This window comes from Erinaceus europaeus, chromosome 9 (assembly GCF_950295315.1).
Source record: "Erinaceus europaeus chromosome 9, mEriEur2.1, whole genome shotgun sequence".
In the NCBI taxonomy this organism is placed as follows: domain Eukaryota; kingdom Metazoa; phylum Chordata; class Mammalia; order Eulipotyphla; family Erinaceidae; genus Erinaceus; species Erinaceus europaeus.
The window spans coordinates 81,635,318-81,662,312 of NC_080170.1; positions in this window are offsets into that span (position 1 = coordinate 81,635,318).

Genomic DNA, 26,995 nt, shown 5'->3' on the forward strand with positions numbered 1-26,995 from the left:
GACAGATAGGAGGAGAGAGAAAGAACCAGACATCACTCTAGCACATGTGCTGCCAGGGATGGAACTCGTGCTTGAGATTCCAAAGCTTTATCACTGCATCACCTCCTGGACCCTCCCTTTCTCTTTCTCTTTTTCACTGTTTTTTTTTTCTGTCCACAAGCCTATATGTCCCAATGATGTCCCAACCAGAGAAATAATCCAGGAATATGACCCACTAGCTTGCAGTGGACAACTGTTGTTTCAATCTGCCCGATCACCTTTCTCTAAGAGAACCTCCATTTCCCTTTCATGTGGTTTGTGAGGGTCACAGAGTATGTTGATGCCATAGGGATAGCATTAAAACACAAGTACAGCCAGCCTCAGGACCTCCTTTTGATATCATGCCTGGAGACCCATGGTGCAACTGGATGAATCAGAATCCTTCCAATCTATATATGTGGGACTTGAGGGGGGAAATGGTCTCTTCTTGCTGGAATATGTATTAACTATACTCTTAACTACTAAAACTGAAGGATAAGGCAAGTCTAATAAAGTATATGTTTATAGCATTGAGCCCTATATTTGGTCAACTTTGGAGGCTTGCAACATAAATTTATTCTCTTTCAGTTCTAGAGAGTGAGAAATTACTAATCCTATAGGTCTGCACTAGTTAGGTTTTCCTATATCATTGCTTTACCTTTAGAGTAGAGTGGAATACAGGAATAAGAAGTAGAAAAGATAAGCTATCTTTTCTAGAATAGAAATGGTCTGGTACTCTAGAAGGAAGATAGATATGGTAAACTAAAGTGTAGTAAAAGCATACTGATGCCACAAGAATTTTTAAAATCTTTATCTTTTTACTTATTTTATTTTTCTTATATTCAGTAGGATACAAGAAATTGATAGGACAAGGGGAGACAGAGAAAGACACCTGCAGCACTGTTTCACCACTCGTGAAGCTTCTGCCCTGCAGGGGGGGGACCAAGGGCTTGAATCTGGGTCATTGCACATAGTAACATGTGCTTTCAACCCAAGTGCTCCACAGCTCATTCCCTAATGTCACAAGAATTTTGCAATATAAAATGGCCTTATTTGCCTAAATGAATAGGTCTGAAAGCATCTTAATCAGTAAGCTGATTATCACAACTCATAGTTTTGCAAATATTAAATAAAAATATAGATTACCAATTTACAGAATTTTCATAAATTAGCTTGGAAGATTTTATGTGGATCTAGTGCTTTTAAGTAGTATGGAATAGGCATACATTTAAATTACTTTTTGTTCTGTATATGTCAGTAAGCTCATAAATATTTTATAAACATTTTATTTCCCCAGGGTAATGGTGAAAGCATCTTGTCACAGGTGCCCTCGATGATTAAACAAAAAGTCATCATGAATGTGATTTGCAATAATAAACACTGCACTCAGTTCTAGAAGTATTCTTTTAGTATAAATGTGAGATTTGGAGTCCTAACAGTGTAATTCATATTATATAGTCACATACCTCCACTAGCAACAATGAATTAATACATATACATTCTAAAACATACATAAAATATTAAATAAAAAAATCAACTTTTAAAAGAAATTTTCATTTTACTTATGAGTCAAAATCCGTTTTGTTCTCATTACAAAATGGCAATAAATTTAATGGGAGTAATTTTTTTATTCCATTTAGAAGATATTTGCTTAACACTTTATGACAGGGAGAGTTGAAGGTCTGATTTTAAATCCAGTTTATTTTTTTTCCCAGAGGTGTAAAAGATAACTCACTATTATAGACTGAATTCTATTTCCCCATAATTCATATGTTTAAGTGCCAACTCGCAATGTGGCTATATTTTGAGATAGGACCCTGAAGGATGCTATAAAGGTTAAATGAGGTCAGTAGAGTAGAATTCTAATGTTGTAAGAACTGATGTCCTTATAAGAGAAAAAAAATGTATGTTTATAGAGAAAAGGCCATGTGAGAACAAAGAAAGGAAGCAGCCACCTGCAAAGGAGAGGTACCTTACCACAAACCAGCCCTGCTGGCATATTGATCTTGGACTTCTAGCCTCCAAAACTGTCAGAAAATAGATTGCTATTGTTTAAACCACCCAAACTGTAATAGTCTGTTATGGAAGCCCACAAAGATATAAATACTTGAAATATACATAGGTCTAGTTAGACAATGCATATCATTGACTTACTCACCAAATTAGACCCTCATCTGTCAAGCCAGTAATGAGTAAGAGAAATATTTTTATCTAAATTCAACTTGTAAATTTTCATCTGCTTTAAACATCATTTGTTCTCCAAATTAATACAAAGTTGTTGGTGTTTTTCGGTTTTCACAATGAGCAAATAAGCTATCATGAGTAAATACAATTTTGTTTAAAGATTCTTTAATGATTTCTAACATTTTTGTTGAAGTTTTATTTTTATTTGATTTATATCTTATTGACACCAGTGTTATTGCTGGGACTCGATGCCAGTATAATGAATCCACAGCGCTCATGATAGACATTTTTCCTTTTTTTTTTTTTTATAGGACAGCAGGAAATTGAAAGGGGAGGAAGGATAGAGAGGGAGATACCAACAGCACTGATTCACTTCTCATAAAGCTTCTCCCCTGCAGGTGGGGAGTAGGGGCTTGAACCCAGTTCCTTTCAAATGAACATGTGTTCAACTGGGTACTCCACAACCCAGACCTCTTGCTGGAAAACAAATTTTAAGTTTTTGATTATTTTTTTACATTTTTAAATTTTTTTTATCTATTGGACAGAGACAGCCAGAAATCGAGAGGCTAGGTGAGGGAGAAAGAAAAAGACACCTGCAGCACTGCTTTATCACTCGCAAAGTGTTCCCCCTGCAGGTGAGGAAAAGAGGCTTGAACCCACGTCCTTGCACATTGTAACATGCGCACTAAACCAGGTGTGCCAACACCTGGCACCTTGAGGTTTTTAAAATGTGCATTTAATGAGAATTTTTGTGGTGGAGCTCAAAGATATTATGTTAATTGAGATAAATCAGAAACAAATGGGTGAATATGGGATGATCTTATTCTTGACATCATATATTACTTTTAAGTGGTAGTCTCTGTAGAATTTTTTTAACTTTATATGTAGTGTCATATTTTCTATCACATAAAAACACACAACACAGATGTTTTTGTGTCAAACAAAAATATGTTCTTTCACGTTAAACATTTATGATTCTTGTCCAAAGATAATCTGTGAGCCTTAATGCATAAAATTGTTGGTCATTACACCAGGTCTGCTGCATTGCTTGATGCTGTGGTCTATTTACATAATCACTGTTTTGCCTGAGACCCGCCCTGCCTACAGGGCATTGGTTTAATCCCCACTAGTTAGATGGAATTCACACTTTTCCTTCTCTCCACCCACTCTCCTACCCACTTCCTTTTCCAGCCAGCCACTTCCACCTTGGAAGGTATAAAGGCAGATTCTTTTCTGATGAAAAACAAATTGAACTGCATTCCCATTCAGCCATGCGTTCCTCTCTCCCACCCACTAAGCTAGCCCAGCATAAAATATTTTCACAGTCACTTCCTATGTCATTACTGAGAGTTACAGATATTCTGCTACATATTGATTTATAAAAGTAACCATGGGAGCCAAATGGTGGCTCACTCACTTGAATGCAAGTATTACAGTGCACAGGGACCCATGTTCAATCCCTGTCCCCTCCTGCAGGGAGGGGGAGAAGCTTCATGAACAATGAAGCAGTGCTGCAGATCTCTCTCTCTTACACATTTTCTCTGTCTCACCTTCCATCTCAGTTTCTCTCTGTCTCGTCCCATAAATGAATTAAATATTAAAATAACAGTAACCACACCAGTAACTTTATGTGACATGCTGTGTAGCTCTGGACTTGGCATCTTTGTGGCCATAGCTCATCTATAAACAGTGCAGGGAAAGCTCTGGAACCTGACTCTCCTGTTCCATTAAAGGCAGTCACTCCTCTGTGGCTTCACCTCCAATTGTTCTTTCAGAAAATATTTATTCCTCTGTAAAAGTAGTTATTATTAAGAATGTGACATTTTCAGTAAAGGTTTCTGTTGTTGCTCAATATCATTTTGTTGAAAATGAATATAGCCAAAACAATAAGCTGAGAAACATTTGTATTTCCATTTATGTATAGAAAATCTCCCAAATGGTATAATTTGGTTTAATGTTTATATTTTTCTCACTAATTATCATATATAGATGCTAACTCCAATGATATGTGCTGAAGAATGAGTTTTTAGCTTGTTACCACTTTGTTTCTCATCTTCTTTTGACTACTCCTTACTAAAGCAGGAAGATACGTCTTTTGCCATTAGGTAAGAAGCCTAAAATAAAGTCTAGTTATTTAATTTGATTTTTAAAAATTTCTTTAGTAGGGAGTTGCTGGTTTATAGTCAACAGTAAAATATAATAGTTTGCATAACATTTCCACATAACAATCCAACCCCCAATAGGTCCTCCTCTGCCATCATGATTCAGGACCCCCACCCCAGAGTCATTTACTTTGGTTTAATACACCAACTCCAGTCCAAGTTCTGCTTAGAGTTTTCCTTTCTGATCTTGTTTTTCAACTTTTGCCTATGAATGATATCATCCCATATTCATCCTTTTGTTTCTGATTTATTTCACTTAACATAATATTTTCAAGCTCTATTTAAGAAGTAAAGACTGTGAATTCACCATGAACATGATGTTTTGGAAGTTCAGGAATAAGAGTCTTTTTGCATAACTGTTATGCCATCTACCCCTGTTCACTTTTCTCAGTTTTCCACAAAACAATGCAATGTCCCTCTAGGTCCTCCTCTGCCATCATGTTCCAGGACCTGAACTCTCGCCCCCCACCCCTTACCACAGAGTCCTTAACTTTGGTGCAATACACCAGACCCAGTCCAAGTTCTGCTTTGTATTTATTATTCAACTTTTTTTTGTAATTGGATTAATCTCACTAAAGTTGCCTTTAAATTTAGATGGAAAAGAGTTCTAATAATTTCCTCTAAGTATTTGATAGTTTCTGTTCTAACATTCAAGGGGTGTTGAAATCCCCTACTATTACTGTGTTGCTGTTAATATACTGCTGTAGCCCTTTTCAGTAGATATTTGATGTATTTATATGGCCTCTCATCGGGTGCATAGATGTTGATAATCATTAAGACCTTTTAATGGACTGATTCTCTGAGCATTAAGTAATGTCCATCCCTGGCTTCTTAAATTTTATTTGTTTTAAGGTCTATAGTACCAGACTGAGAGTAGCTGTTCCTGCCCCTTTTTGTAGTCCATTGGCTTGGATAGTAGTTTTCCATCCTTTCACTTTGAGTTTGTGTTTATCTTGTTGAGTTAAGTGGGATTCCTGCAGACAACATATGGTTGGCCTGTGTTTTCTGATCCATCTTCCTACTCTGTGCCTTTTAATAGGGTAATTCAGGCCATGGACATTTACTGATATTATAGAATGAAGATATTTTAATGCCATTATTATAAAATTTTAGAGTGTTCTGATATATGACATGTTTATGATGCTGTGATTGTTTATTTTATTTTTTTATTATTTGTTCCCTTTTGTTGCCCTTGTTGTTTTATTGTTGTAGTTATTATTGTTATCATTGTTGGATAGGACAGAGAGAAATGGAGAGAGGAGGGGAAGACAGAGATAGGGAGAGAAAGATAGACACCTGCAGACCTGCTTCACTGCTTGTGAAGCAACTCCCCTGCAGGTGGGGAGCCACGGACTGGAACTGGGATCCTTACACTGGTCCTTGCGCTTTGCACCACATGCACTTAATCTGCTGTGCTACCACCTGACTCCCACTGTGATTGTTTATAAGAGACCCTTCAGTACTTCTTGCAGGGCAGGCTTGGTGATAGTTGATTCCTTCCACAGTTGCTAATCTGAAAAGGTTTTTATGCCTCCCTCTAGTCTGAATGCCAGTCTAGCAGGATGCAGTAATCTTGGCTGAAAGCCTTTTTTCATTGAATGCTCAATATATAACTTGCCATTCTCTTCTGGTCTGTAGTGTTTGTGTGGAGAAATCTGCTGCTAATCTTATGGGTTTTCCATTGTAGGTGACTCTTTGTTTATTCTCTTGCAGCATTAAAGATCCTTTCTTTATCCTTACTCCTTTCCATTTTAAACATGATGTGTCTTGGTTTCTTTAAGTCTGGGTTAATTCTGTTTGGGCCCCTCTGGGTTTCTTAAATTTTTATGTCTTTTATGGTGTCTATAATATGACATTCTCAGCTATTATGTCCTGTAGGATGCATTCTTCCCCTCTCTTTCTTCCTCTGGCAAGATGATAATGGATATGTTACTTCTTTTGAAGTCATCCTATATGTCTTTGTTGTTGTTTTCAGTGAAAGGGGATATAGGGGTAGAGAGACAGAGAAACATCTGCAGTACTTGCTTTACCTAGCACGAAACTTTCCTCTTGCAGTTGGGGAACAAGGGCTCAAACCCCAGTTCCTTGAGCATAGTAATGTGCACTTAATTAGGTGTACCAATGTCTGACACTCTATTGTTACTTTTTTTCTGTCTTCAAATCAGATTAAATCATTGTTTTTACCTTGCTAATATGACTGACCATAAGTTATTATTAAAGGATATATATATATTGGCTCTGTTTTTCTTTTTTTAATAGGAAAAACTTTATCCTCAATGTATGGTTTCATAGTGAAATGCATTTCATGTTTACTTAAAACCAAAACATGTCCACACACCTATGGACATCTAATTTTTGATAAAGGGGCCCAAAATATTAACTGGAGGAAGGAGGCTCTCTTCAACAAATGGTGCTGGGAAAACTGGGTTGAAACATGCAGAAGAATGAAACTGAACCACTTTATCTCACCAGAAACAAAATTCAACTCCAAATGGACCAAGAACCTGGATGTTAGACTAGAAACTATCAAATACTTAGAGGAAACCATTGGTGGAACACTTTCCCACCTAAACCTCAGGGACATCTTTGATGAAACAAACCCAATTGCAAGGAAGACTAAAACAAAAACAAATGAATGTGATTACATCAAACTGAAGAGCTTCTGCACAACAAAAGAAACCATCACTCAAACAAAGAGATCCCTCACAGAATGGGAGATCTTCACATGCCGTACATCAGATAAGAGACTAATAACCAAAATATACAACGAGATCAGCAAACTCAGCAACATAAGAAAAATTAAATGAGCACCTCCAAAAATGGTTACAAATATATGAACAGAACATTCACTACAAAAAAGAGAGATCCAAAAGGCTAATGAATACATGAAAAGTTTCTCCAGGTCACTGATTGTCAGAGAAATGCAAATAAAGATAACATTGAGATACCACCTTACCACTGTAAGAATGGCATATATCAAAAAGGACAGCAGCAACAAATGCTGGAGAGGCTGTGGGGACAAAGGAACCCTCCTGCACTGCTGGTGGTCCAGCCTCTGTGGAGAGCAGCCTGGAGAACTCTCACAAGGGTAGACATGGACATTCCATATGACCCAGTAATTCCTCTCCTAGGGATATACCCCAAGGACTCCACAATACCCAACCAAAAAGATATGTGTACGCCTATGTTCATAGGAGCACAATTCATAATAGCTAAAACCCAGAAGCAACCCAGGTGCCCAACAACAGATGCATGGCTGAGAAAGCTATGGTATATATACACAATGGAATACTAAGTAGCTATGGAAAACAATGAACCCACCTTCTCTGACCCATCTTGGATAGACCTAGAAGGAATTATGTTAAGTGAGATAAATCAGAAAGATAAAGATGAATATGGGATGATGCCACACATAAACTGAAGTTAAAGAAGAAGAACAGAAAGGGAAACTTAAAGCGGGATTTGATTGAGTTTGGAGTAGGACACCAAAGTAAAAATCTCTGGATAGAAGGTGAGGTTACATGGTCAGCTTCACCAGGGTGGGGGGGGGTGGAGGTTGGAAAATGGATGAGACACAGTCTTTCTGTGGTGGAATGGTGTTTATGTACACTCCTATTAACTTGTAGTCATATAAACCACTATTTGATTAATATGAGAAGGGAAAAATTGAATGTCTCAAACTTTTCAATACACAAATCATAGGCTGAGTCTTTGAAATGTTGACTCTCCTAAAACCTTAGACCAAGAGAGCAGAAGCAACCATTGGTGTTACTTTATAATATGTATCTATATAGCATCAAAAAACAAATTATGGTGAGGTAGCATATGATACAGCAAATCCTAACAATGGGATTTTCAAAATCAACCCAATTGCCAAATAATTCTATTATATCAATAACTATCTATTGTCTTCTTAAACCCTAAGATAGCAGGAACCTCCTGATTCCTCTATAAAGCCCAAATTTCCTCCAGTCTTAGAACCTCTAGAGTGGGGTTCACTTTCCAGCATGTTTTTCTCAATTCATACCAACTGATACTGCATCTGCTGATCCCAACATATTCGATGCAATGAATACCACTTCGGCATACTTCAGAATGTGTCCAGAAATTTCAGTGGAATGTCAGCCCTTCAGCATCATTACTTGGGTGAGGCCTTTCCTTTCTCATTGGACTCCTTAATTCCATTTCAGGTAATCCACTTCCTAACAAAGCCTCAAAGCCTAGATATAGACCAGGTCCCATGAGATAGGGCAGATGTACACATGTATCCATAAATTAGGGCAAAATATATACCTTAAAGCAAAAGGGCACAATAGTTTTCAGTTAGTCAATAAATGAAGCAAGCACATAGAAAGACCTAAAAAGACACCTTAAAGTACCTAACAAAATAGTTCCTACTTAGACCTAGATACCCTCCTCACCTACTTCCTATTACACTTCCTCACTCCAAAGCTAACCTTATCAAAGTAAAGACTACAAAAGTTGAATAAGGACAAGAGACTGATATGCCTTACTGATGACTCTTTAGTCACTATCAGGCCACCCTGTCAGCTGGGGCCCTAGTTAGGGAATCCTGGGATTACCATACAAACACGAGGAGCCTAGACCTTGAATAGATCCCTCTCTCCATTATCACTGGTCATCTGCATCAGGAACAACATAATGGACCCCTTTGATGGTCCCCATAGGACCTTACCCTCAATGTAGATCAATAATGGTAGAGAATGACCCATCCTCCAAAGGGGGTTTGGATACCTTACTCTCTCTACCACCTGAAGAAGACGGGTCCTGAAATTGGTGCACTTGCAATGTTCCTACTGATGACGACAGAATGCAAGTTCGGACCTACAGGGATGTAGAGGTCACATAGGCTCCTATGCTGAATATGGGCTCCAGATGAGATCAAATAGATGGGGTTTACAGTCAATAATATTTATTTATACAATTTTCCCATATTTGGGAGTTACTCTCTTCCCTGATCCAGGTTTCTAGTCCTTTTCCAGCCATGACATCATCTCCCCAGACAATAACCTGGGTCCACCTGTATATCAGATGTCAGGATCAGGCAAAAACTAATGAAGTCATAGGCCCTTTAGAATATATCTAAAATAGGAGACATCTGGAGGCATGACTACTGAGCAGCAGCAGCTGTGTTTCTCTCCTCTCCTTTCCTGGATTAGCTAGGAATACCAAAGGAGACCACCTGGGACCACAACAATACAGGACTAAAACAACTTCAGGAACCCACCAAATCACCGGTGAGTGCAAACACGTGTGGTTTGTGGTCAGCGAGGAGTCTAGGGAAAGATTGTGTGGCTGGTAACAGTCTGGCGGTTTACCAGATGACAGACCACCTCCAGTCTGTTACACCAACAAAAAGACAGCTGAAGGGAGAAGAGGACTCTCCTGAGACTCACCAAATGCAACTGTAAGTCCCCATTGCTACTGCCATCAGAATCTGGAGCAGCAGCAGGGAGGCCCTGTGCTGACACCAGGGGACAGAGAACTGACCAGGGAACTCAGAAGATCTATATCTCGGTGGCCTATCTGTGGGGCAATGAGAGTCTATTTGCATAACCACTGGATTATCTCTGCCCCATGCTGCTTTATCTCTTGGTCAGGAGTCAGTGATTAAGCTAAGAAACCTACTTATAGTTCAAAAGCTTTAGGGCTATCATAGCCTACAGGGAAGAAAAAGAACAAAAGAGGCTTTTAATAGCCTCTGCACTACAACTCACAGATTGAAATAATAATGAAACAACTGTTAACTTCCACAACTGTGAACTCTTTAAGTACCTTACTTAGACACAAGTCAATCCAGGCAAGAGTGATCAGCAATTTGAAAATTAGTGAGAGAGGGACCTCATAACATAATATATAAAATTGTTAAGCCAATAAGAAGAAATATTGGGGAAATAAACCAGGACAAGAGTCAAGCTAAAAGCCCCCCAAAGGTTGAAGTACAAAGTAGTGAGGGCACCATCCAAATGCTTGTTAAGGAAATAGTCAAGGAGTGAGTAAAGAGTTTGAAAGAATTGTCATCAGAAATGCACAAACAACAAATGTGACTTTGGAAGAAAACACAAATTATCTCAAGGTCAATAGAGAGCTGAAAGCTGAAATAGGTGAGCTAAGAACACAACTAGCTGAACAAGCTAAAACAGTATCAGAACAGGGTAACAAAATAGATGAATTCCAGAAAATAGTAGAGGGGAGAGAGAATAGAATAAATGAGGCTGAAGACAGAATTAGCAAGACCGAGGACAAATTAGAGACAACTAAAAAAGGAGTTAGAGATCTCAAAAAGAGATTAAGGAATACTGAAAACAATAACAGAAACATATGGGATGACTTCAAAAGAAATGAAGTAAGTAAGCATTATTGGCTTACTAGAGGAAAAAAGAGAGGGAAGGAAGAAAGCATTCTTCAAGACATAATAGATGAGAACTTCACTAGAATACACAACATAAAATATATAAAGGTTCAAGAATCCCAGAGGGTCCCAAACAGATTTAACCCAGACTTAAAGACACCAAGACACATCATATTTAGAATGGACAGGAATAAGGATAAAGAAAGGATCCTGAAGGCTGCAAGAGAAAAACAAAGAGTCAACTACAGAGGAAACCCCATAAGATTAAGCAGACTTGGGGTTCCCGGAGGATGGCAGACTGAGAAGCTGCTAGTGGCTTGAGCTCTGACCACATCTCCTGGAAACGGTAGGATTTTCTGCCTTTAGTAGGCCAGTCAATAAGGGGTCCTAGCGGTGACACCAAGGAGGTGACTATAACTTAATTTGGGTTAAGAATTAGAGTAGGAAAAAAGGGGAAATTTTTTTTTTCCTTTTAATTTTTAGGCATACCTCCTCCCCCTTCCCCCCCCCCATAACCAGTCCCTGGGGACCAGCTCCTAGCAGGCTCCCCTGCTAGGAGCCTCTTTCTTTACCAAATTCCTGTCCCACCAGGGAGTATCATTCATTCTAAGTCTATACCCTTCTGAAACCTCTGGCATTTTTTCTTTCTTTTTTTTTTTTAAATATTTTATTTATTTATTCCCATTTGTTGCCCTTGTTGTTTATTGTTGTAGTTATTATTGTTGTTGTCATTGTTGTTGGATAGGACAGAGAGAAATGGAGAGAGGAGGGGAAGACAGAGAGGAGGAGAGAAAGAGAGACACCTGCAGACCTGCTTCACCGCCTGTGAAGTGACTCCCCTGCAGGTGGGGAGCCAGGGTTCAAACCGGGATCCTTATGCCGGTCCTTGTGCTTTGCGCCATCTGCGCTTAACCCGCTGCGCTACAGCCCGACTCCCTGCATTTTTTCTTTCTAAGTAGCCGCCCCCCCACCTCACCCCACATAGCTAATTAAATAATTAAAAATAAATAAATTAAAAAAAACCCTTTCCTTTCACTGCTCTTTTATGACTGCTCTTTTTCTTATCTTTTTATTTTTCTCTCTCTCTTTCTTTTTTTTTCTTTTTCTCATTCTGTCATGCTTTGTTCATTAATCCTACAGCTTCCAAAGCCACAGGCCCCAGCCCCCACACCAACAAACAGTGTGCTTTTTTGAATTCACTGATACACATTTGGGAATTATTTTGGGGAAGAATTCCGACTCAGTGTGGACTCTCACTGCAAGTGTCTCTGCTCAACTTCCCTTCCTCCTTTAGCCACCCCTAGAATATACAGTGGATAGTAGATTTGCATAACTGTCTATTTCAGCTATCCTTGTCTAGTCCTGAGGTTTTTTTTTTTTCTCATTCTTAACAATCAGCTGCCTCTGATCACAAGGTTTGAGGTAATCTGGGACAGGGTTTTTATTTTATTTTATTTTACCCTGCTCTATTTTACTATTAATATTATATAAAGGCATATATCTTCCCCCACTTTAGGTTGATCAGAATTAACTCTTAGCATATATTTCAGTGCTAGGGTAGTGGGCATCTTAACTATTGTGGGAGGAACTTGTCTCCTTAATCCTACCTCCTCTACAGACTCTCCCTTCCCTCCCCCTCCTAGCTAATCAAAAAAATTAAATTAAATTAAATTAAAAATAAATTAATAAAAAAAACCTTTCCTTTCACTGCTCTTTAATTACAGCTCTTTTTCTTATATTTCCCTTTTCTCGCTCTTGTCCCCTCTTTCTTTTTTTTTTTTTTTTATCTTGTCATACACTTCTTCCTTATTCTTTGCCTTTCTGAATTTGTGAATTATTTTGGGGAAGAAATCGGACTCAGAGTGGACTCTCTATGTGTCTATCTCTGCTCTAGTTCCCTTTCCTCTCTTGTTACCCCTAGAATATACAGTGGATAGTAGATTTGCATAACTGTATATTCTTGCTATCCCTTCTTTCTTTTCTCTTTCTTATTCACTGGGATTTGGTTACTATTTTCTCATGGACTGGAGAAATTGTTTGGGTAACTGGTAACGATTAAACTGCTTAAATACTTGCTTCAGTTGCTACTGTAATTCCTGAGGTTGGTGAGTGCAAGTGTCATAAAGGTATTTAGTACAGTGTTGCTTGTACTCAAGACACAACAACTGAGGAACAACAGAGCATTAAAAAAAAAGAAACACATAAATCAAAAAAAATGGGTAGATCAAAAACAAATAAAACTGCTACTCCAATGAATGAAGACAAGAGCCCAGAAGAAACTAAAAATCAGCCAGAAGTAACCATAGATAAGAAAAGTATGCAAGCAATAATAAATTATTAATCACAGAAATGAAAATAACACTGGAGGAAAGGAATGGCAGTATTAGGGAAACAACAGTTGAAACCCCCAAGGAAAATACTGATTATCTTGAGGCAATTAGAGAACTTAAAGCTGAAATAGCTGTAATGAAGAAAGAAGCTGAGGCAAGGGAAAGCAGACTAACAGAAGCAGAAAACAGAATTAGTCAGACAGAGGATGAGTTAGAGAAAACTAAGAAAGAGGTAAAAGAGCTTAAAAAGAGATTGAGAGACACTGAAAACAACAACAGAGACATATGGGATGATCTCAAAAGGAGTAACATTCGTATAATTGGCCTGCCAGAGGAAGAAAGAGAGGAAGGGGAAGCAAACATTCTAGAGGAAATAATACAAGAAAACTTCCCAGACCTGAATAACAGAAAGGACATCAAGATTCAACAGGCCCAGAGAGTACCAAACAGAATCAACCCAGACCTGAAGACACATCATAGTCACAATGAGAAGAAGTAAGGATAAAGAAAGGATCCTAAAGGCTGCAAGAGAGAAACAAAAAGTCACATACAAGGGAAAACCCATAAGATTATCTGCAGACTTCTCCATTCTCATCTCAGACATGATAGATTTTAAATTAAATAAAGTAATAAAAGATAGGCAAGGACATTACATAATGATTAGAGGATCAATCAGCAAAGAAGACTTAACAATCATTAACATCTATGCAGCCAATGAGGGACCATCTAAATACATTAAGTACCTATTGAAAGAATTTCAAAAATACATCAATAGTAATACAATAAAAGTGGGAGACTTCAATACCCCACTCTCACACTTAGACAGATCAACAAAGCAGAGAACCAATAAAGATACAAGAGAATTGAATGAAGAGATTGACAGACTAGACCTCTTGGACATTTTCAGAGTCCTTCACCCCCAAAAACTGGAATACACCTTCTTTTCAAATCCACATAATACATACTCAAGGATAGACCACATGTTAGGCCACAAATACAGCATCAATAAATTCAAGAGCATTGAAATCATCCCAAGTATCTTATCAGACCACAGTGGAGTAAAACTAACATTTAACAACAAACAAATTATTATTAAAAGTGACGGAATTTGGAAACTAAACAACATACTCCTTAAGAACCGCTGGGTCAGAGACTCACTCAAACAGGAAATTCAAATGTTCCTGGAAACAAATGAAAATGAAGACACAACCTATCAAAATATTTGGGACACAGCTAAAGCAGTACTGAGAGGGAAACTTATAGCCATACAATCACATATTAAACACCAAGAAGAAGCTCAAATGAACGACCTTACTGCACACCTCAAGGACTTAGAGGAAGAGGAACAAAGGAACCCTAAAGCAACCAGAAGGACAGAAATCACTAAAGTTAGAGTAGAAATAAACAACATCGAAAATAAAAGAACCATACAAAAGATCAATGAAGCCAAATGTTGCTTCTTTGAAAGATTAAACAAAATTGACAAACCCCTAGCCAGACTCACCAAACAAAAAAGAGAGGAGACGCTAATGAATAGGATTGTAAACGATGGAGGAGATATCACAACTGACACCACAGAAATCCAAAGAATCCTGCGAAACTTCTATAAAGAACTATACGCCACCAAGCTAGAGAATCTGGAAGAAATGGAACAATTCCTAGAAGCATATGCCCTTCCAAAACTGAACCAAGAGAACTACAAAATCTAAATGCACCAATCACAGACAAAGAAATTGAAACTGTTATTAAGAATCTCCCCAACAACAAAAGTCCTGGACCAGATGGCTTCACAAATGAATTCTACAAAACTTTCAGGAAACAGTTAGTACCCATACTTCTTAGGCTTTTCCATAAGATTGAAGAAACAGGAATACTCCCTTCCACCTTCTATGAAGCCAACATCACCCTGATTCCAAAACCTGATAGGGACAGAACAAAAAGGAAAACTACAGACCAATATCGCCGATGAACATAGATGCCAAATTATTAAACAAGATCTGGGCCAACCGGATACAGCAACATATCAAAAAGATTGTTCATCATGACCAAGTGGGATTCATCCCAGGAATGTAAGGTTGGTTCAACATCCGTAAGTCAATCACTGTCATTCACCACATCAATTAAAGCAAAGCCAAAAACCACATGATTATCTCAATAGATGCAGAGAAAGCCTTTGACAAAATCCAACACCCATTCATGCTCAAAACTCTACAGAAAATGGGAATAGATGGGAAATTCCTCAAGATAGTGGAGTCTATATATAGCAAACCTACAGCCAACATCATACTCAATGGACAGAAGCTGAAAGCATTCCCCCTCAGATCAGGGACTAGACAGGGCTGTCCACTGTCACCATTACTCTTCAACATAGTATTGGAAGTTCTTGCCATAGCAATTAGGCAAGAGAAAGAAATCAAAGAATACAGATTGGAAGGGAAGAAGTCAAGCTCTCATTATTTGCAGATGAATTGATAGTATACATAGAAAAACCTAAAGAATCCAGCAGAAAATTACTGGAAGTTTTTAGGCAATATAGCAAGGTATCAGGCTACAAAGTCAGTGTACAAAAATCAGTGGTATTTATTTATGCAAACACTAAATCTGAAGAAGAAGATATCCAGAAATCATTCCCATTTACTGTTTCAGCAAAATCAATCAAATACCTAGGAATAAAGTTGACCAAAGAAGTGAAAGACTTGTATGCTGAACTATGAGTCGCTACTCAAGGAAATAGAAACTGATACCAAGAAATGGAAAGATATCCCATGCTCATGGATTGGAAGAATAAATATCAAAATGAATATTCTCCCCAGAGCCATATACATATTTAATGCAATACCCATCAAAGTTCCAGCAAGCTTCTTTAAGAGAATAGAACAAACACTACAATCATTTATCTGGAACCTGAAAACACCTATAATTGCCAAAACCATCTTGAGGAAAAGAAACAGAAATGGAGGCATCACCCTCCCAGACCCTAAACTATATTATAAAGCCGTCATCATCAAAACAGCATGGCACTGGAACAAAAATAGGCACACAGACCAGTGGAACAGAATTGAAAGCCCAGATATAAATCCCCACACCTATGGACATCTAATCTTTGATAAGGTGGCCCAAAGGATTAAATGGAAAAAGGAGGCTCTCTTCATAAAAAGGTGCTGGAAAAACTGGGTTGTAACATGCAAAAGAATGAAATTGAACCACTTTATCTCACCAGAAACAAAAATCAACTCCAATGGATCAAAGACCTAGATGTCAGACCAGAAACAATCAAATACTTAGAGGAAAACATTGGTAAAACACTTTCCCACATACACCTCAAGGACATCTTTGATGAATCAAACCCAATTGCAAGGAAGACTAAAGCAGAAACAAACCAATGGGACTACATCAAATTGAAAAGCTTCTGCACATCCAAAGAAACTATTAAACAAACAGAGAGACCCCTCATAGAATGGGAGAAGATCTTCACATGCCATACATCAGACAAGAAACTAATCACCAAAATATATAAAGAGCTCAGCAAATTTAGCACCAAAAAAGCAAATGACCCCATCCAAAAATGGGCAGAGGATATGAACAAAACATTCACCTCAGAGGAGATACAAAAGGCTAACAAACATATGAAAAACTGCTCTAAGTCACTGATTGTCAGAATAACACAAATTAAGACAACACTAAGATACCACCTCACTCCTGTAAGAATGGCATACATCAAAAAGGACAGCAGCACCAAATGCTGGAGAGGTTGTGGGGACAGAGGAACCCTTTTACATTGTTGGTGGGAATGTAAATTGGTACAGCCTCTGTAGAGAGCAGTCTGGAAAACTCTCAGAAGGCTAGACATGGACCTTCCATATGATCCAGTAATTCCTCTCCTGGGGTTATACCACAAGGACTCTATAACACCCAACTAAAAAGAGGTATGTACTCCTATGTTCATAGCAGCACAATTCATAATAGCTAAAACCTGGAAGCAACCCAGGGGCCCAACAACAGATGAGTGGCTGAGAAAGCTGTGGTATATATACACAATGGAATACTATGCAGCTCTCAAGAACAATGAACCCACCTTCTCTGACCCATCTTGGACAGAGCTAGAAGGAATTATGTTAAGTGAACTAAGTCAGAAAGATAAAGTAGAGTATGGGATGATCCCACTCATCAAAAGAAGTTGAGTAACAAGATCTGAAAGGGAAACTAAAAGCAGGACCTGACCAAACTGTAAGTAGGGCACCAAAGTAAAAACCCTGTGGTGAGGCGTAGATATGCAGCTTCCTGGGTTTGTGGGGGGTGGGAGTGGGTGGGAGGGATGGGTCACAGTCTTTTGGTGGTGGGAATGGTGTTTATGTACACTCCTAGCAAAATGTAGACTTATAAATCACTAGTTAATTAATTTGAGAGGGGGAAAATCAATTGTATGTCTCAAAGTTTTTCAAAACACAAACTGAATCTTTTCAGTATATAGGCTGTGTATTTGATATGCGGACTCTCTCAAAAGCCTAGACCAAGTAGATCAGAAGCATCCAATAGCACAGCTATATACAAGATACTGGGTACTGTACAGCAAACCCTAACAAAAGGACTTTTCAAAGTTAACCCAATTACCAAATAATGTGATGATAACATTAACGATCAATTGTCTTTTTGAACCCTAAGACAGCAGGAACCTCACATCTCCACTATAGAGCCCCTACTTCCCCTAGTCCTGGAACCCTTGGATAGGGCCCACTTTCCCGTATGCTTCTCCCAATGCATATCAAATAATATTGCATCTGCCAATCACAACCTAACCAATGCAACGATTGCCACCTCAACATGCTTCACTTCAGACTGTGTCCAGAGACTTCATGTGTGGAATGACAACCCTTCAGCTTCATTACTCGGGTGAGACCTTTCCTTTCATAATATACTCTAATTCCATCTCAGGTGGTTCACTTTCTAACAAAGTCCCAAAACCTAGATATACACCAGTTTCTGTGAGAGAGAGCATATGTTCACACGTACCCGTAAACTACTACAAAATATATACCTGAAAGCAGAAGTACACTAGAGTTTGCAGTGAGACCCCTCTAACACTTCCTCTCCACTATTCCACGCTTTGGGTCCATGATTGCTCAACAATTTATTTGCCTTCGTATGTTAACTCTCTTTTCAGTCACCAGGTTCCAGATGTCATCAGGATGCCGGCCAGGCTTCCCTGGACTGAAGACCCCACCAATGTGTCCTGGAGCTCAGCTTCCCCAGAGACCCACCCTACTAGGGAAAGAGAGAGGCAGATTGGGAGTATGGACCGACCAGTCAACGCCCATGTTCAGCGGGGAAGCAATTACAGAAGCCAGACCTTCTACCTTCTGCAACCCACAATGACCCTGGGTCCATACTCCCAGAGGGAAAGCTCTCAAGGGAGGGGGTGGGATATGGAGATTGGGTGGTGGGAATTGTGTGGAGTTGTACCCCTCCTACCCTATGGTTTTGTTAATTAATCCTTTCTTAAATAAAAAAGAAAAAAAATATTCTAAATAAAAAAAAAAGACAGATTTCATAGAGTTGCTATGCACTTTAAATTATGCCAGTGACTTTGACAATGTTGGGGTTCAGTTTTTGAGATTTGCCTGTTCATGCTCTTTATTTTTTTATTGAGTTTACTGTCTTTTATTTATTTATTTATTTATTTTAATGTATTCCTTTTTGTTACCCTTGTTTTTTATTGTTGTAGTTATTATTGTTGTTATTGATGTCATCGTTGTTGGATAAGACAGAGAGAAATGGAGAGAGGAGGGGAAGACAGAGAGAGGGAGAGAAAAAGAGACACCGGCAGACCTGCTTCACCACCTGTGAAGCTACTCCCCTGTAGAGGGGAAGCCAGGGCTCGAGCCGGTCCTTGCACTTTGCGCCACCTGCTCTTAACCCGCTACGCTATTGCCCGACTCCCTATGGTCTTTTTCTAATTGCTTTGTAGAGAATTATATTGCTGTTATAATTTCCCTATCAGTTTCAGACATTGTATATATTTTTTAAATTATTTTTCACTTATTTCGGGTAGAGATAGAAAGAAATTGGTGGGGGGGGGGAGAAGGAGAAAGAGAAACATCTACAGTAGTGCTTTACCACTCATGAAGCTTCACCCAGCAGATGAGGACCAGGGACTTGGACCTGGGTTTTTGCACACTGTAAAGCATGTCTATCTCTTTCTGATCTATCATTGTATTAATGTTATCTTTGATGAACAAGAATCTTACAGATTTTGATATAACCAAATCTGTCAAATGTTCCCCTAGTCTACTGAACATAAAAAATATTTTTTAAATTGTGGCCCTGGAGATAGTATAGTGAATAAAGTAATGAATTCTTAGTCATGAAGTCTGAGTTCATTCCATGGCATTGCATGTGCCAGAGTGATGCTCTGGTTCTCCCTCTCTCTCTCTCTCTCTCTCTCTCTCTCTCTCTTCTCTCTCTCTCTCTAATAAACAATATCTTTAAAATATATTTTAAAATTATGACCTAAATAATTTGAAAGTCTATTTGTAGAATTGCAATTCCTCTCCTGGGGATATATCCTAAGGAACCCAACACACCCATCCAAAAAGATCTGTATACATATATGTTCTTAGCAGCACAATTTGTAATAGCCAAAACCTGGAAGCAACCCAGGTGTCCAACAACAGATGAGTGGCTGAGCAAGTTGTGGTATATATACACAATGGAATACTGCTCAGCTATAAAAAAATGGTGACTTCACCATTTTCAGCCAATCTTGGATGGACCTTGAAAAATTCATGTTAAGTCAGAAATAAGTCATAAACAGAAGGATGACTATGGGATGATCTCACTCTCAGGCAGAAGCTGAAAAACAAGATCAGAAGAACAAACATAAATAGAACCTGAACTGGAATTGGCATATCGCACCAAAGTAAAAGACTCTGGGGTGGGTGGGTGGGAGAGTACATGTCCTTCAGAGGACATAGTGGGAGTTGTATTGTCATATGGAAAACTGGTAAATGTTATGCATGTACAAACTATTGTATTTACTGTCAAATGTAAAACATTAATTCCCCATAAAGAAATTTAAAAAAATTAAACTAAATAGTGCCAAGTTTTTTTTTAAGTCTATCTGTAGAATCAAGAACTATCATGTGAACAAGTGCTAAGCATTCTATAATTATATACTATCAAATACTAAGTTGTAAGACTATCTATTAACTTTGAAAAATTATCCAAATTATTCTGAGCTTCATTCTCCTTATTTGAAAAATGAGAGCAATTAAAATATATTCCAGTGTGTTGTGACAATTAACTAATACAAGATGTATGAATGTTTCTATAGTACATGGCATATAGTGTCAATTGCAATTCCAGTGCAAAGCAAATCAGTCATATAATTACATATGGAACTCTACAACCTGGCAGGCACTTTCTATAAGGTGCCATATTTCAGTTTCACAATCCTCTAAAATGCATTATAGGTTGTCATTCTTCAAATGCATAAGCCTAGGACAGAAAGCTTAAGTAATTTAACAAGGATCACACAGCTAGTAAATGGCAGCCACCAGATAGAAAGCCAGGTTTATTTTATCTCAGACCTCCTGTGCTTTCTGCTATGCCAATTATTGTAGGAAAACATACTAGAGAAATAATGAAACTTGGGTTGGGGGGTGGGGGGGAGTCGGACTTTGAATACACAAAAGGAGGAAGTGAGGAAGCAAAAAAAGGAAAGTATACCAGATTCTGAGGGGAAACAGTGTATATGCAGGTGAGGAAAAAGCATTGTGAGTTATAGGAGAGCAGAAGCATAACCTTGAGCATCATAGTTTCCTCAGCTCTGGCACCAAGGCTAGGACAGATTAACTGGTAGGCAGGGGGATCTATGCCCAGCTTCTCTTATTTCTGTAACAAGGATGTAGGAGTGTGATGCTGACTAGTGAATTTGGAGAAGAACTAAGATGTATCCCTCTTTTTTTTTCTAGATGTATCCCTCTGATCCCACAAGTTCAAAGAGAAAGTCTGTCCTAGGAAGCAAGGATTTTTTTTTTTTTTTTTGCATTTGCACTCAAGAAACAGTAAAACTGCAGCAGTTTTACATAAGCCATCACAAATCTGCCTGTGACTGGGGGAGGGAGTAGGGTTCAATCCTGAGGTGAAAGACAAGTAAGTCAATAGTCCTCTAAAATCTAAAGCCATGCCTATACTTCAGCATTTACCAAGAACAAACCTGACATTTTGCTCACCATCTGTCAAAGCCTGTGCCAACTCAATGAATGCTGAATTTAACATTGACTCCCCCCCATTGGAAATTCTTTTTATTTATTTGTTTGTTTATTTATAAAAAGGAAACATTGACAAAACCATAGGATAAGAGGGGTACAACTCGACACAATTCCCACCACCAGAACTCCGTAGCCCATCTCCTCTCCTGATAGTTTTCCTATTCTTTGTCCCTCTGGGAGTATGGAGCCAGGGTCATTATGGGTATAGAAGGTGGAAGGTCTGGCTTCTGTAATTGCTTTCCCACTGAACTTGGGTGTTGACAGATCAATCCATACTCCCAGCCTGTCTCTTTCCCTAATGGGGTGGGGCTCTGGGTAAGCAGACTCCAGGACACATTGGTGGGGTCGTCTGTCCAGGGAAGTCTGGTTAGCATCTGGTAGCATCTGGAACCTGGTGGCTGAAAAGAGAGTTAACATAAAGTCAAACAAGTTGTTGACTAATCATGAACCTAAAGGCTAGAATAGTGTAGATGAAGAGTTGGGGGGGGGGTCTCCATTTTGTAGATAGCTAGTAAGCCTATTTTAGTTACATTCCAAAAAGCCTGTGACTATACTAGATTTTTTGTTTTGTTTTGTTTTGTTTTGTTTTCACCTGAGCCTGAATTCTGATATGCAGGAAGATCCAAGTTATTGTCTGGGGAGATGGTGTCATGGCTGAGAAAATTAGCAGAAAGCTGCATCAGGGAAGAGAGAGTAGCTCCCAAATATGGGAAAGGTGTATAAATATTGTTGACTGTAAACCCCATTGATTTGATCTGATCTGGGGCCCATATTTAGCTTAGGAGCCTATGTGACCTCTGCATCTCTGTAGATATGAGTTCATATTCTGTGGTTGTGAGTAGGAACATTCCAAGATGCCCTGATTTCAGGACCCATTTTCCTAGGGTGGAACATAGAGTATGTTGTCCATCTTTCCTTCAGAGGATGGAACATTCTCTGCCATTGTTGATCCACAATGAGTACAAGGTCCTATGGGGTTCCACAAAGGGGTCTATTCTGTTGTTCCTGATAGAGATGACTGGTACCAATGGAGAGAGGGATTTATTCAAGATCTAGGCCCATCATATCTGTTTGGGAATCTCAGGACTCCCTGAATAGGGCCCCGGCTGATGGGGTAGCCTGATAGTGACTAACAAGTCATTGCTTAAATATGCCAGTCTCTTGCCCTTATTCAGCTTTTGCAGTCCTTGCTTTGATAAGGTTAGCTTTGGTGTGAGTGAGGGAAGTGTAATAGGAAGTAGTTGAGGAGGGTATCTAAGTCACTATTTATATATTTATTTATATATATTATAAATATATATTTATAATATTTACATATATTTATATATACTATTTATATATTTATTTATATATATTTATAAGTAGACAATATTTCATTATGAACTTTATACTGACTTAATGCAGACTATTGTGTACTTTTGCTTTCAGGTATATATTTTGCCCTAATTTATATATACAAGTGAACATATGCTCTAAATATGGGACCTGGTCTATATCTAGGTTTTGGGACTTTGTTAGGAAGTGAGCCACCTGAAATGGAATTAGAGAATCCTATGAAAGGAAAGGTCTCACCTGAGTAATGAGTCTGAAGAGTTGACATTTCATGCCTGACGTCTCTGGACAGTCTTTTTTTTTTAAAGACTTTTCTGCCTGAGGATATTTTTTACTTATTCCCTTTTGTTACCCTTGTTGTTTTATTGTTGTAGTTGTCATTGTTGGATAGGACAGAGAGAAATGGAGAGAGGAGGGGAAGACAAGAGGAGGAGAGAAAGATAAACACCTGCAGACCTGCTTCACCACTTGTGAAGCAACTCCCCTGCAGGTGGGGAGCCGGAGCCTTGAACGAGGATCCTTATGCCAGTCCTTGAGCTTTGTGCCACCTGAGCTTAACCCACTGCACTACCACCAAACTCCCTCTGGACACAGTCTTAAGTGAAGTATGCTGAGGTGGTACTCGCTGTGTTGATTAGGTTGGCATCAGCAGATGCAATATCATTTGGTATGAATTGAGAGAAGCATGCAGGAAAGTGAGCCCCACCCTAGGGGTTCCAGGACTTAGGGAAAAATATAGGCTCTATAGAGGAAGTAGGAGGTTCCTGCTGTCTTAGGGTTTAAGAAGCCAATAGATAGTTATTGCTATAATCACATTATTTGGCAATTGGGTTCACATTGAAAAATCCCTTTGTTAGGATTTACTGTATCATATACAACATTACCATAATTTCTGTCCTTTGACATTATTTGTATATAGCTGTGCCACCAGTTGCTTCTGTTCTCCCTGGTCTAAGCTTTTAAGAGAGTCAACATAATCAAAGACTCAGCCTATAGTCTGTGCATTAAAAAGTTTGAGACAGGGAGTCGGGCTGTAGCACAGCGGGTTAAGCGCAGGTGGCGCAAAGCACAAGGATCGGCATAAGGATCCCGGTTCGAACCCCAGCTCCCCACCTGCAGGGGAGTCGCTTCACAGGCGGTGAAGCAGGTCTGCAGGTGTCTATCTTTCTCTCCTCCTCTTGTCTTCCCCTCCTCTCTCCATTTCTCTCTGTCCTATCCAACAACGACAACAACAATAATAACTACAACAATAAAACAAGGGCAACAAAAGGGAATAAATAAATAAAATAAAATTTAAAAAAAAGTTTGAGACATTCAATCATTTTTTCCCTCTCATATTAATTAAGTAGTGACTTATATGACTACAAATTAATAGGAGTATATATAAACATTTTTACTTTGGTGCCCTACTCCAAATTCAGTCAAAACCTGCTTTAAGTTTCCCTTTCTGTTCTCTTTCTCAACTTCTGTTTATGAATGGGATCTTCCCATACTTGTCTTTCTCTGACTTAGCTCACTTAACATAATTCTAGCTCTATCCAAGATGGGTCAGAGAAGGTGGGTTCATTGTTCTCCATAGCTACTTAGTATTCCGTTGTGTATATATACCACAGCTTTCTCAGCCACTCATCTGTTGTTGGGCACCTGGGTTGCTTCCAGGTTTTAGCTATTATGAATTGTGCTCCTATCAACATAGGTATACACATATCTTTTTGGTTGGGCATTGTGGAGTCCTTGGGGTATATCCCTAGGAGAGGAATTACTGGGTCATATGGAATGTCCATGTCTAGCCTTGTGAGAGTTCTCCAGGCTGCTCTCCACAGAGGCTGGACCACCAGCAGTGCAGGAGGGTTCCTTTGTCCCCACAGCCTCTCCAGCATTTGTTGCTGCTGTCCTTTTTGATGTATGCCATTCTCACAGTGGTGAGGTGGTATCTCAATGTTATCTTTATTTGCATTTCTCTGACAATCAGTGACCTGGAGCAATTTTTCATGTGTTCATTAGCCTTTTGGATCTCTTCTATAGTGAATGTTCTGTTCATATTATCTGCCCATTTTTGGAGGGGGTCATTTGCTTTTTTGTTGTTAAGTCTGTTGAGTTCTTTGTATATTTTGGTTATTAGTCTCTTGTCTGATGTATGGCATGTGAAGATCTTCTCCCATTCTGTGAGGGATCTCTTTGTTTGAGTGATGGTTTCTTTTGCTGTGCAGAAGCTTTTCAATTTGATGTAGTCCCATTGATTTGTTTTTGTTTTAGTCTTCCTTGCAATTAAGTTTGTATCATCAAATATTTCCCTGAGGTTTAGGTGGGAAGGTGTTCCACCAATGTTTTCCTCTAAGTATTTGATAGTTTCTGGTCTGACATCCAGATCCTTGATCCATTTGGAGTTGACTTTTGTTTCTGGTGAGATAAAGTGGTTCAGTTTCATTCTTCTGCATGTTTCAACCCAGTTTTCCCAGCACCATTTGTTGAAGAGAGCCTCCTTCCTCCATTTAATACTTTGGGCCCCCTTATCAAAGATTAGATGTCCATAGGTGTGGGGGTTTACTTCTGGGCTTTCAATTCTGTTCCACTGGTCTGTGTGCCTATTTTTGTTCCAGTACCAGGCTGTTTTGATGATGATGATGGCCTTATAATATGGTTTGAGATCTGGGAGTGTGATGCCTCCATTTCTGTTTCTTTTCCTCAAGATAGTTTTGGCAATTCTAGGTGTTTTCTGGTTCCAGATAAATGACTGTAATTTTTGTTCTATTCTCTTAGGAAACTTTGGTGGAACTTTCATGGGTATAGCATTAAATTTGTTTATGGCTATGGGAAGAACATTAATTTTGATGATATTAATTCTTCCAGTTCATGAGCATAGGATGTCTTTCCATTTCTTGGTATAATTTTCTATTTCTTTTAATAGTGACTCATAGTTCTCAGTATACAAGTCTTTCACTTATTTGTTCAGGTTTATTCCTAGGTATTTTATTGATTTTGCTGCAACAGTGAATGGGAGTGGTTTCTGGATATCCTCTTCTTTGGATTTAGTATTTGCATAAAGAAATACCATTGGTCTTTTTGTACATTGATTCTGTAGCCTGACACCTTGCTATATTGCCTAATAACTTCCAGTAGTTTTCTGCTATATTCTTTAGGTTTTTCTATGTATACTGTCATTTCATCTGCAAATAGCAAGAGCTTGACTTCTTCCCTTCCAATCTGTATTTTGATTTCTTTCTCTTGTCTGATTGCTATGGCAAGAATTTCCAATACTATGCTGAAGAGTAATGGTGATAAGAGACAGTCCGGTCTAGTCCCTGATATGAGAGGGAATGTTTTCAGCTTCTGTCCATTCAGTATTATGTTGGCTGTAGGTTTGCTATACATGCACTCCACTATCTTAAGGAATTTCCCATCTATTCCCATTTTTTTGCAGTGTTTTGAGCATGAATGAGTGTTGGATTTTGTCAAAAGCTTTCTCTGCATCTATTGAGATAGTCATGTGGTTCTTGGTTTTGCTTTTATTGATGTGGTGAATGACATTGATTGACTTGCATATGTTGAACCAGCCTTGCATTCCTGGGATAAATCCCACTTGATCATGATGAACCATCTTTTTGATATACTGCTGTATCCAGTTTGCTGGGAACTTGTTCAATATTTTGGCATCTATGTTCATCAGAGATTTTGGTCTGTAGTTTTCCTTTTTTGTTGTGTCCCTATCTGCTTTTGGTATCAGGGTGATGTTGGCTTCATAGAAGGTGGAAGGGATTGTTCCTGTTTCTTTGACCTTGTCAAAGAGCTTTAGCAGTATAGGTATTAACTGTTTCCTGGAGTTTTTGTAGAATTCATTTGTAAAGCCATCTGGTCCAGGACTTTTGTTGTTGGGGAGATTTTTTTAATAACTGTTTCGATTTCTTTGTCTGTGACTGGTATGTTTAGGTTTTGTAGTTCTTCATGATTCAGTTTTGGAAGGGTATATGTTTCTAGGAATTCTTCCATTTCTTCCAAGTTCTCTAGCTTGGTGGTGTATAGTTATTCATAAAAGTTTTGCATTATTTTCTGGATTTCTGTGGTTCAGTTGTAATATCTCCTCTGTCATTTACAATTCTATTTATTTGAGTCTTTTTTTTTTTTTTAGTGAGTCTGGCTAGGGGTTTGTCAATCTTGTTTAATTCTTCAAAGAACCAACATTTGTCTTCATTGATCTTTTGTATGTTTCTCTTATTTTTGATGTTGTCTATTTCTGCTCTAATTTTAGTGATTTCAGTCCTTCTGGTTGCTTTAGGGTTCCTTTGTTCCTCTTCCTCTAAGTCCTCAAGGTGTGCAGTAAGGCTGGTT